Source organism: Peromyscus maniculatus, chromosome 9 (genome assembly GCF_049852395.1).
Source record: "Peromyscus maniculatus bairdii isolate BWxNUB_F1_BW_parent chromosome 9, HU_Pman_BW_mat_3.1, whole genome shotgun sequence".
Taxonomy (NCBI): domain Eukaryota; kingdom Metazoa; phylum Chordata; class Mammalia; order Rodentia; family Cricetidae; genus Peromyscus; species Peromyscus maniculatus.
Genome location: NC_134860.1, coordinates 9,993,215 through 10,006,197, shown reverse-complemented (window position 1 = coordinate 10,006,197; position 12,983 = coordinate 9,993,215). Strand labels below are relative to the sequence as shown.

General features: G+C 38.3%; 1 protein-coding gene across 7 annotated transcripts in view; it reads left to right on the top strand.

Moving 5' to 3' along the window:
- Positions 1-12,983, top strand: part of Mapk8 (mitogen-activated protein kinase 8) — a 76,517-nt gene that overhangs the window by 18,092 nt on the left and 45,442 nt on the right. The window lies entirely within an intron of this gene.

Sequence of the window (12,983 nt, the reverse complement as noted above, 5' to 3'; positions counted from 1 at the left end):
TTTATCAAACAATCAGAGCAATACATATTCATAGCATATAGAATGATATCCCACAGCACATTCCTTTCTTTAAACTTTGAACTGATTTGCTACTTGAGATTTGGTTGGTTTCTGCAAGAGTGACTGAGAACAATATTCATTTCAAAAACAGTATTTTCCTACTCAGTTTAGGTTAGTTAGTAATTTGTAGTTTAGCAATTATATCTTTTTTTTTTTTTTTTCTTTTTTGGTTTTTCGAGACAGGGTTTCTCTGTGTAGCTTTGCGCCTTTCCTGGAGCTCACTTGGTAGCCCAGGCTGGCCTCCCGAGTGCTGGGATTAAAGGCGTGCGCCACCACCGCCCGGCTCTAGCAATTATATCTTATGCTAGGTGAAGAGACAATTGAATACCAGAGGCTATACCATTTTTAAAAGTTTCATTATTCACTTTGTAATATTCTGGGTTAGCTGGTTTGGCGTTTCTGCATCTTCTATAATTTTCCACTTTTTAAAGCATTTGAATTTAGCTTAATTAAAAAAAAAAGAGTACATATATACACTTCACAACTTTTCTCAGTACTCTTGTTCCTGCCACTTTTGAATTTTATAGAAGGGGAAATTAAGGTAAAATAAAATCATGTAACAACATTATGTCTGATGCATAGTGAGGCCTGTGATTCTGCATCATGTTCTTCCCCCTCCTGTTCATTACAGTGTAATAGGAGGGACTCCCATTACCACAGTATGTTGGTATGATATTGCAAGACCCACGTATTTAAGCAAAAGTTTTGAGATGCTTAATTGGAAGTATTTAGAGCTTCTTGTGTATTCCTTTGAATTAGTGTCCTTTGCTACTGTTTTCATGAATAATGACATTTTCCAAAGATTGAGGCTTTAAAAAGTATATTAAATCTAGAGTATGAATTTTAAAGTATTTTGTGATATAAGGTTAAATGAAACTAAAGTGCTTCATAAGACAATGTCTGTAGCTGGTATTTTTGTATATAGTTCCTGCTAGAATTGGAGGGTTATTATTTTAATAGGAAAAGCATGTTTTATTCACAGTCCTAAATTTTGGGTCAGAATTTAAAATGATTATTCTTTGATATGTTAACATGGCACTCCTACATCCCCTTTCCTGGCTTATTTTTTGCCCTATCTGCTTTCCTGAAGTTACTAGAGCCTGCTAGTTCACAACCCTCATGACATACAGTTTTGGAAAAGATTTTGCTTTTTGTTTGTTGTTTTTATTTTGAAATATTGCCTCACTGTATAGTCTTGGTTAGCCTGGAACTCATATTGTAGATCAAGCTGGCCTTAAACTCAGAGATCCACCTCCCTCCTCTTGAATGTTGGAATTATAGACATGTGTTCCCATTCCTGGCAACAGCAAGGATTTTGAAAGCTGCTTCCTTGTGTGATAGCAGCAAAATCCTTGGATCTCTCATGGAATGGATATAAATTTTTCTGAAAATTTAATTTTCACTTGGACACTGCTGTTTGCTTTTTTTTTTTTTTTTTTGAAGTGATAGACTCACTTTAGTCATTATCAAGAAAATATCTTCTGTGTGCCCTATTTCAAGTCACTATAGTTTGTCTGTAACTCTAGCACTTAGGCAGAAGTAGGAGGATCCTGCGTTCTGTACAGCCTGACGTGCTTGAGCATACTTGAATGTCTGTCTGTCTGTCTGTGTCAATCTGTGTCTATCTGTCTGTTGTCTGTCTGTCTGTCTCTCTCTCTCTCTCTCCCTCTCCCTCTCCCTCTCCCTCTCCCTCTCTCTCTCTACACACACACACACACACACACACACACACACACACACACCTTTTTTAGGCACACATAGTTTGTGTGTCAGTGGTTCTTATAAAAATAGTATTCCATGAGAAAGTGGCTCACAAACCCTTTTCTGGGGAGGCTTTGTAATTTAGCAGATAGTGAGGAAAAGTGCTTGAATACACTTCCCATATCACAACACAGATAATTTGGAATTCTTATATTACACGAGAATTTAACAAATTAATTGCAATGTGGAATCTGAAACCACGTACTATTTTCAGTCTATATTAAAATCCAATCATCTATACTGTGTTTTAAATGAGTCTGACCTGTGTTTGGGTTTGAAACAGTATGTATTAATCTTTTGGAAAATACTGTTTCAATAAGGGCTCCCTAAATGTTGCCATAGTTAGTTTGTCATCCTGTGATCTGAGAACTAGAAAGCTCTTAGGAGATTGTGTCAGAAAGGTGAATGTGGCAAATGCTAAACACTTCTGATTGGATACATTGTTTGTCAGAACTAGGATGTAGTTTCTGCTTTTCCTTTTTCTCTACCTCACATGCTACAGTTATTTCCTCCAGCTGCCATGGTTATCTGCTGGGACCTCATCATATAATCATGATGTTTTCCTGACGTGTACAAGATCCAGGAGATAGTGGACATGCTGTGCCTGGAGGTGGAAAGCTAGATGGTCAGTAGGACAGAGGTTATTTATTTATGACTTGCTCATTGGTGGAAATGCACCCCCACCCCTACCCCTTTGGGCCAGAGGGCTAACTGTAGGAAGCACAGTAATCATCGGTGTTGATAATTGTCATGAATAATCAACTGCAGAAAACCAGCTTCATAACAGAAGCCTATAGGAAGTGCATCAAAGACAGCTACATTCAAATCAAATGCAGATTTGAAGACCAGAGACCAGAGTAGGAGTGTTTATAGCAGGGGCCACAGGAGAAAACAAGCACACTCTTCTAATTAAAAGGTAAAACCAGCCGGGTGGTGTAGATGTAACCAATCGTCTTTTTAAAATAAGAAACACACAGAGCCAATGTAAAAGAGAAAGCCGAGAGGTCAGAGCTCAGAGATAAAATCTTACCTCCTGCAGTGCTCCTAGCTTCCCCGAGAGAGAGCTACTTCCTGTTTGTCTGTGTTTAAATAGTCTTTCTGTTCTGCCTTCTCATTGGTTGTAAACCCAACCACATGACTGCCTCATCACTGCCTGTAAGTACCGCCCTCCAGGTCTTAAAGGCATATGTCTCCAATACTGGCTGTATCCCTGAACACACAGAAATCTACCTAGCTCTTCTAACCACCACGCTCTTGCTATGGCTCTAATAGCTCTGACCCCAGGGCAACTTTATTTATTAACATAAAATTAAAATCACATTTCAGTACAAATAAAATATCACCATAGGGTGGTGATGGCACTCTCTTTTAATGCCAGCACTCGGGAGTCAGAGACAGACAGATCTCTGTGAGTTCGAGGCCAACCTGGGCTACAGAGTGAGTTCCAGGAAAGGCACAAAGCTACACAGAGAAACCCTGTCTCAAAAAACCGATTAAAAAAAAAAAAACAAAACAACCACCAACAACAAAATGTAAAACCAAACCTATCCTATCCTTTTTGGTAAAAAACGTGGATCTAGATGCCATGGTTTCTTTGCTGTGTTACTGTGACCTCATATAGTTTTCTTTTTTTTGGGGGGGGGGGGGGGTTCGAGACAGGATTTCTCTGTGTAGCTTTGTGCCTTTCCTGGAACTCACTTTGGAGACCAGGCTGGCCTCGAACTCACAGAGATCTGCCTGGCTCTGCCTCCCGAGTGCTGGGATTAAAGGCGTGCACCACCACCGCCCGGCTCATATAGTTTTCTTTAAGCTTACTTTGGAAATGGAAGGATGCTAGCACATTTGGCAGTTACTTTGGGCCATTTATCATCCACAAGATAAACAGGACTTAAAGCAGGTGGCAGTGGTACCATCTTGAGTTCTGTGTTTATTTTGACTGATTACTTTGGAGTCATTGTTAAGAAAAAGACTATGTCTTGTAGGCTATCTAAAAACTCATTTAATTAAAAAAAAGATTTATTTATATGTGTATGTGCCTGTTGTCTGTATGTGTGGGCAGGTACCCATAGAGGTCAGAAAAGGGCCTCAGATCCCTTGGAACTAGAGATACAGGTGGCAGATATGATGTGTCTAGTAACCAAACCTGGGTCCTCTGAAAGTGGCAAGGGCCCACACATATAGGACATATTCTTTTTCAGTGAGCCATCTCTCTAGCTCCAAATTGAAATTTTTAAAAAAGTTTATGTCTGACTTCCTTAGTTTTAGATAGGAAGGAAATCTGTGCTAATTCTTTGATCTTTCTTCCTAAGTTCTGAATCATGTTAATAGGAAAATGGGGGCCAGATAATGGGATAATCCTATGGAGTCTGTTTGAAGACCAAAGGAATTTATGCAGGGTTTAACTCAACAACAAGAATAATTGAGTTGGATGCAGAATCCAGGAGTGGGGCATGGTCCAACGTGGTTCTCAGAAGAGCTCTGCCTTAATACACAGCACCAGCGTCTGAGACCATGAGACAGCGAAGAAGGGGCGAGCATATACTCCCAGGTCTTAAGGGGTCCCTGTCTAGGTCACGCCCCCAGGGGTGGGGTGGGCAGGTACCTAGCAGTTACCTGCTGCCTCACTAGGGGCAGTGAGTGCTTCAGGGTAAAGCACAGATAACCAATCCTACATCATATAACTCTCAGGCAAAACTTGCCTTTTGCCTCATACTTGAAAGTGTTGTCCTATGCATGTGTAGAATAGATTAGTTTTCAGCCAAAGCCTTAGGATGATTACGACTGCAGAATTCTGATGCCTTTCCTCTAGTCTACATAGTGTTCCTACCCTGACTTCTTTCATGACTGATGTGGAAGTGGAAGTGAAATAAACTCTTCTCTCTTGAAGTTGCTTTTTGGTCATGGTGTTCTATCACAGCAATAGAAACCATAGATATATGGCTTAGAACCCCAGTCTTTGTGTTTTCCAGCATCTAATGACAGTTTCATTTAGCTATTACTGTACGAGAGGAAAACTGATTTCAGTTACTGAGTTTTGGGGGAGCATTTTTGAATGGCCTTACGAGAACAGTTTAGTGATACAGTTGTGACAGGCAGTGTTAATGCTTCTGCAAGAACAGGTGAAATGTGCTTTGAGGAAAATGACTGTTAGTGGTAGCTTCGGTGAGGTCTGTTTGGTGGTGACTGGATTTAGAGTTGGGAGCTGTTATGATAATGAAAGGACTGGAGAGAAGGCTCAGCTGTTAAGACTACTTGCTGCTCTTCCAGAGGACCCAGGTTCAGATCCTAGCACTCAACAACCACCTCTAATTTCAGTTCCTGTTGATCTGATACCTTCTTCTGGCTTTCAAGAGTGCCTGCCTGTATGTGCTGCTTATACAGACAAGCAGACACACACACACACACACACACACATAATAAATTAAAATAAATGAAAAATTTTAACAGAGTAAATGAATTTGGTAGGAGCCTTGTAGGGCCCCTGTTTTATTACTTTGTGAAGAGAAAGAAATTATGGGAGTGGGTGGTTTGAAGAATATCTGAAATGAGTGTTACAGAGAATGAAAAGTAGTTTTAACAGAGAATGAGTAGTATTGTGCACTCATAAAGGTTGATCATGAAGTGACAGTTGTATTCATCTGTCCTCCAGTGCTAATTTCTATTTGGACCTGATGTAGTTACAAGAAAGAAAGATTGATTTAGAGTTGGCATTTTTTGCAAATCTGGAATTTAAGGAGTTCAGTATATTGATAAGAATATCTTTAAATAAGATAGAACATGAAATTAAAGTTGACTAAGAAAGTATATAGTAAAAGAAGATAGGTGGGGGAAAATAGAGTTTTAAGATACTGAAGGTCCTTTAAGGTCAGATCGTGTTCATATTGATGATAATAAATTAAGATGTGAGAAGATATTGAGGTTGTTAAGGGACGCTGTACTATTTCTAGAAGTAAATCAATTCAGGTGATAATCATAGCACAGGTGGTGATGAGTAGACAGATGGGTAGATTATTGTGGATGACCATGGTCCAAAGAACTGAAAAACTTTGGTTTTGGAGGGTTTAGTCTCATTTGTGGCTATCACTCACGATAGCAGGGTCTGCAAGCTAAAGAGGGAAGTTTGAGCTAGGTGTGAAACTTACTGGTAATGGTGTGACTAGGCAGTTGGTAGGTAGACCACAGCAACAGGAGGAGCTGAGTAAACATGAGTTTTAAAACAGTTTTTGTGTGTGTCTAGGTAAGCAGTGATGATAGCAGCAAGGAGGAAGCAGGAAACCTAGTAGCATTTGAGAGGACAAGGTAAGTGCTCTTTGAGATGATACAGGATTTCATTCAGAGGTAAAGCAGACGCTTTGCAGAGGGGTTGAGGGTACAGGGAAGTTTGGAGCACTAATGTCTCCTAGAAGGATTTGGGAGATTGGAAAGGAATGGAGGCCTGAATCAAATTCAGAGTTGTGGAACTTCTTCATTGTTGTGACAGCTGGCAGTTGATTAAACATTAATTATTTTCTTTAAGTGGGGGATGTAAAGCCCAGTGCTCAGAACACTTGACTAATTTGACAGAAGTTAAAGATTCTGTTGGTTGTAGTTTTGACTTGCCTCTTAAGTCAAGCAGTGCATCTTTTGCAGATTTTCCTTTGTATTTGTAAGAAAAAAGCCAACCTGGACTACAGAGCGAGATACAGGATAAGTACCAAAACTACACAGAAAAACCCTGTCTCAAAAAAACAAAAAAAGAAAGAAAAAGATGTAGAGGGCAGGAGTAAAAGGAAGTGGAGAAAAGATGGTGGTGCCGTGCATAAATATATGTGGGAGTATGTGTAATAACTTTGCCAGTTTTAACCCTGGGATATTTGATTTGAGCTTGCAGTAGTCTGGAATCTTTGGTTGATGATCCAGTGAATATTTCTGAGGTGCTTGCAGTGTCTCCAATTAGCCAACCTACACTTAGGGAATGAGATTCAAATAGTTGGTAAAAAACAAAATGTATCAGAATAAACAAAGGTCGCATGATAATTTGACTCTTAATTATGGGTCACCTCCATGACCACAGAGGCAGTTCTGATGGGTAATATTTTGGGTTGTGTTTTGAGACAGAGTTCAGCAGACAAACTTACTATGTAACCTAAACTGGCCTTGAATTCAGAATCCTCCTTCCTCAGCCTCCCAAGTTCTGGGATTACAGGTATGCAAGTATGGTTCATGGAGTTTAAGAAGTTTAGGGTATCAGATTAACTTTTTCCATAACATTTTAAAGCTGCATAACTTTGTGAGCTACTTTTGAGTTTACAGATTTGATACTATTTATAACTCCCTCTTCTTATTCCTAAAGAGCTGCCCCTGCTTAAAATTGTGCCATCTGCTGTTTTTTTCCCAGTAGTTATTACTTTTTCATCATATACTTAGCCAAACCAGGACAGTGTGACATTGGTGGACAGATAGATGATTGACCCCTATAGGTCATTAGAACACATTAGAAATTCAGACTTTGCTCCACACAAGGCCAATTGTGTAATTTTTGCTTTGTTTGAGATGGGGTCTTGTTATGTTGTATGGGCTGGCTTCTAGCTTCCTGTCTCTGCCTCCCAAGTGGCTGGGATTACAGGTGTATGCCAGTGAGCTAGGCCTCCAGTTGATTTTTGACATAGGTACATACAACTTGCTTAGCTAGAATGGTCTCTTCAGCAGATACTGCTGGCATAGTCGTTTGGATATTGATAGGCTACAAAATGAACCTTTACTAAACCTTCTACTTGATGCAACATTTTCTCCAAATGGATTACAGATCTGTATATAAATCCTTAAACTATAAAATACCCCTTTCCCTCTTTGTTCTCACTCCTAGTCCCTGGCAAGAACTAGTCTGCTATCTTTTCTCTAGTTATACTTTTTTTTTTCTATTTGAGGCCAGATTTTTAAAAATGTCTTTAACATCTATCTAAAATGTTGCGTATCACATTCATTTTTATAGTGAGTAGGATTTTTATGGTATGAATGCACTAAAGATGTCTCAGGGACATAACTATTCTTTTTTTGTGAAAAAGTGAAACATTTTACTTCCTTTGGATCTTTACTTAATCAAAATAAAACCCTTTTTAAAAAAAGAAATTCCTCAGGTAGAAAATTGTCAGGGAAATGAGCTAAAGGAAGGCAATTTCTAGAAACTTAAACCCAGACATTTAAACTGACTGTTATCCAGGAAGACATTAAAAACATTTTTAAGGATTTATTGTTATTTTGTGTGTATAGATTCTGCATGTATGTCTATGTACCACCTTCATGCATTTGCCAAGAAGGCCAGAGGGCATTGGAACTGAAGTTGCAGTTTGTGAACCTCCCTCCCTGTGGGTGCTGGGAATCAAACCCAGGTCCTCTGGAAAAGCAGCCAGTTTTCTCAACTGCTGAGCCATCTCTTCAGCCCCCATGAAGGCATTTGTTTGTTTGCTTGCTTGTTTGTTCGAAACAGGATTTCTCTGTATCCCTGAGTGTACTGGAACTTACTCTGTAGACCAGGCTGGCTTCGAACTCAGACATCCGCCTGCCTCTGCCTCTGAGTGTTGGCATTAAAGGCCACCACTGTCTGGCCCTAAAGGCATTTTTTTAAAGCATGGAAACTTACTTCTCATCAGCCTCAAGCAGCATTTGAGGAACTGGAAAATAAGAGAGTCTTTCTCAGGTGGTGAGTTTTTGATGTTTTCCCTTATTAATGACTATTTTAATTGTAAAGTACACATAAGATTTACCATTAGTATACATACAGTATTGTGTGCCCATCCCCAACCACTGCACATTTCCAAAATATTTTCTGACCTCCAAAGGATATTCTGTGTCTGAAGTAGTCATTCTCTCTTCCTCCTGCCCTAGCTCCTGATTGCTGCCAATTTGGTTTTTATCTCTGTAGATCTACTTATGTAGATTATTTCATGTAATACAATGTATGTCTGACTTAATGTAATGTCCTCAAAATTTATCTATGTTGTAACATGTGTCAATACTTCCTTTCTGAATGATACTCCATTGCCTATACGTACCATAGTTGATTATCCATTCATTATGAACTTGACTTGCTTACACCACTTGGGTATTGTGAATAGTGCTTCTGTGAACATTCATGTATATATTTTTTATTTGGGTATCTTTTTTTTTTCTAACTCTTTTGAGTGTAGATTTAGCACTGCACTATTTTAATTTATTGAGGTACTCACCTGTCATAAAATAATGTTTCATCATCTTCTTTTTCTGCTAGTGATGTACAGGGATTGATTTCTTCACATCTTAGCCAATGCTTATTACCTGTCTTTTGTATTACAGCCACCCTAATGAATATGAAGTTGTGTCCTTTGGAGGAGGGATATAATTGTTTTTGAGATTGTAATAATTACATCATTCCCCCCCTCCCTTTCCTCCATCCAACTGCTCCCTTGTACCCCTCTCAAATTTTTGGCCTTTTTAAAAATGTGTGTGGGTGTGGATATAGTTTTAAATATATAAATACAGGTTGGGCAGTGCTGGCTCATGCCTTTTAATCCCAGCACTTGGAAGACAGAGCAGTGAGTTTGAGGACATTCAGGGCTACACAGAGAAACACTATCTCGGGGGGGGGGGGGGGACGGGACGGGACACAAGTATATATTTCCTGCTTAGTTTCTGTACTGTTACTTATATAATGTGTTAGTATGCCTATTGGTGTTGTCTTTTGTATTAGTTAGGGTTCCTATAGCTGTGAAGAGACATCATGACCACAGCAACTCTTATAAAGGAAACATTTGATTGAGTGGCTTACAGTTCAGAGGGTTCAGTCCATTATCATGGTGGGACATGGTGGCATGTGGGCAGACACAGTGCTGGAGAGGTAGCTGAGAATTCTACATCTTACGCAGGCAATAGGAAGTGAATTGAGACACTGGAAGTGATGGCTTGAGCATATATGAGACCTCAAAGCCACCCTCAGAGTAACACACACTTCCTCCAACAAAGCCACACCTCCTAGTAGTGCCACTCCCTGTGAGCTTATGGGGGTGAATTACATTCAAACCAGCACACTCTTGTTCGAGTCATGTCCTGTGGTTTTGATTTACATTTGCAAGATGGTTAGTATTGAACACTTTCCAAGTACTTATTGCCATTTGTTTATCTTCTTTGGAGAATTGTAGGTTAGGCTATGTTCTTCATGTTAAACAGTCTGTGAGTTGTCTTTTGCTTCATTTGATGCATGGGTTTTAATTTTGTTGAAGTCCAGCTCATCTTCGTATTTTTCATCTTTTTTTTTATAGTTTGGGTGTCTTATCTAAAACTAAACAGTCATATCTAGAGTCATGAAAATCCTTCATTTTTTTTCCCCCAAGAGTCTTTATTATAATTTCACTTTCAGGCTAGGTCTGCAGTCTTTTCTGATTCATTTTTGAACACAGGTCAGTAGAACTACTTTTACTTTTCACTTTGATAATCTGGTTTCCATTATTGAAGACACTGTTCTTTTCATGCTAAACTGTCTCAGCACCCTAGTCAAAATCAGTTGATCATTGATGTGTGGATTTATTTCTGGACTTTGGCTTCTATTTCATTCATCTATATTGTCCTTACACCAGAACCATACTGAATTTGATTCCTGTAATTAGGTATTAAGTTTTGAGATCAGAAAGTGTGAGTCTTCTAACTTCATTTTATATTTTGAAATACCTAACTTTTGATTTTGTTCATCATTTGACAATTGGTCATATTAATTTTTATGCTCTCTCATCTTTACTTAGTATATACTTTAAGGGCATACCTTTTCTTCAAACTACTTCATCAGTATATCCCACAAGTCTTAATTTTTTTTGTTGCTTTAATCCAAGCTGTCTTTTTTTTTTTTTGTAGTTTTTTTGTTTGCAATTTATTATTCCAATTCAGATGTGGTTTAGTTGTGTCATTGTTTAGAAAGTCTGTCACAATTAATTTTAATTTTTCAATGCTGGAGATCAAAAATTATAGTTTTGTAAACTTAATTGTTCTGTTGTTTAAATTATACACATTTATGTTGTTTGTATCTAGTTTCCTAGTAAAGTTAGAGGATTAACACTTTTAGATACTAAGATAAAATTAAAATACAAAAAAAAAAGTTGTAATATTGGAACAAGGATAGAAAATAGACAGTGGAAAGAAGAGAGAGCCTAGAACCACTTATCCTCTGTGCATATGAAGAGTTCCTAAATGGCAGAATACCATTGCAGGTAGTCATTAAAGACTTCAGCTAACCGTATCCAGATAATTGGATATACCTGGAACAAAAATTGGGTATCTTCTTCACACCAAACAAAGATCAGTTTCAAACTGAATGAAGACGTTTGTGTACAAGATTATAATTGTAGAATTCTTAAAATATGAAGGAAGAAAAGATACACAAGTTGGAAAACAGATTCTTAATCAAGATTCTAAAAGCACTGACCTTGCAGAAGTGGAGGGTAATTGGTTATTTGCAACACTTAACTTGAAAGGCCCTTTACCAGGAAAATGTAAAGAACTTTAACAAATCAACTAAAAAAAAAAGATGAGAAAAAATTGACAGGTAAGCAGACAGGAAATTTGCCCAGTCTTATTAGTACTTAGAAAAGTGCAAATTGAAATCTTAAAAAAACAAACAAAAAAACCTTAGGAGTTCAAAGAGTTGGTACTTCCAGTTGGAAACTAATTTTCTGTCACCCAGTAAAGTTGGAGGTGTGCATATGCATCCTGTCAACCAGCAGTTAACAGACTTCCAGACTTCCTAGAAAATGGGGCAAATACTTTAGGAAAGTGTAAGCAGATGTGAGCATATCATAGCACCACTTTGATCGCAGTGTATTCTTACAGTGGAATATGATTCCACAAAGTAGATAATGAACTAGTCTACATATACATTAGTCACGCATGGTAAGTGCGGATTCTGTTTGGGACCACCGTATCACTGCCCTTCTAATCACATGCTGGAATTTCTTCTATTTTAGATTCTTGTTCATTTAATGTATATCTACTTCACAAGTCTATTGATTTCTTACAGTACTGATCAAATCTTTTCCTTATTTCCATTGACCTTGCCAAGTTCTCCAGACTCGGTGGTGCAGAAAAAGTCTGTCCTACCTTGCTAGAGTTATTTCTGGCAGGATCTTTTGTGAGATGTTTGCACAGTCAAACCATTTGCTCTTTAAGCATTTGCTGGTTTTGCTCTGTATTCCTTTCTTCCCACAATCCACTCCTTTTGCTTTCATCCCTTCTCCCCTCTAAACAGTGACTCTCAGAAAAACCTAATTTTCTGTTTTTCAGACTAACTGCTTAGCTGAGATTTCTGTAACATTATTGCATTTGTATCTTTTATGACTCTTGTTTCTGCCTTCTTAGAATTTGTGTATCATAACCTAGTCTGTGTTTCTTGGAGTCAGTCATCTGTTTCCCTGCATGGGAAAAATACAAATGAAAACACATTTTCTCATTACCTACCCCTCTAGTGTTTTGGGTAGTGTACCTGAAATCATATTTTGGAAGTAAAAGCAGTCGTACCAATGATTTATAATCTGAAAACATTAAATGTAGGTGAGAAAAACACACCTCCTAATTGGGAGTGAATCCCACAGTGTTTAACTTTTTCAAGTGATTTGTAGCTTGTTTCAGACCCCATTTTTTGACTTTCATAAGCAGTTGGGTTGATTTGAGTATTCTAAAGAGTTTTCCATTCACTTTACAGGTTTGTTTTTGTTGTTGTTGCTTGTTTGTTTTGGTTTGGTTTTTTTACTTAGTTTGTTTCTTCTACATTTCTGGAGGACCTGGACTTTTTAGGTTTGCCTCAACCCTGCAGGTGAGCTGGATGAGAGTCCAGCAGGAATACAATGCATCCCCCACCCCACCGTGGTTCTTCATAGAAGGTCAGGCTGGCTGAGTTTCTGTGGTCCTGGCCCTCTCTACCATTGGCTAGCCACCCCCTGTTCTGTTTGCTGTCTGTTTTCCTTCAGGCCTTTATGTTCTGTAATGTCTGTTTAAATTCAGGTTATACAGTTTAAAAACAAAAACAAAATACCATGAATGCTCACATTTTCATCTTTACTTTCTGGTAATATCTGATTCCATTTAAATTTGTGACTATTTTGACATTCATTTTTCTTGATATCTTCTTGGTTCTCTGCTGTTATTTATAGATTATAATACACTGT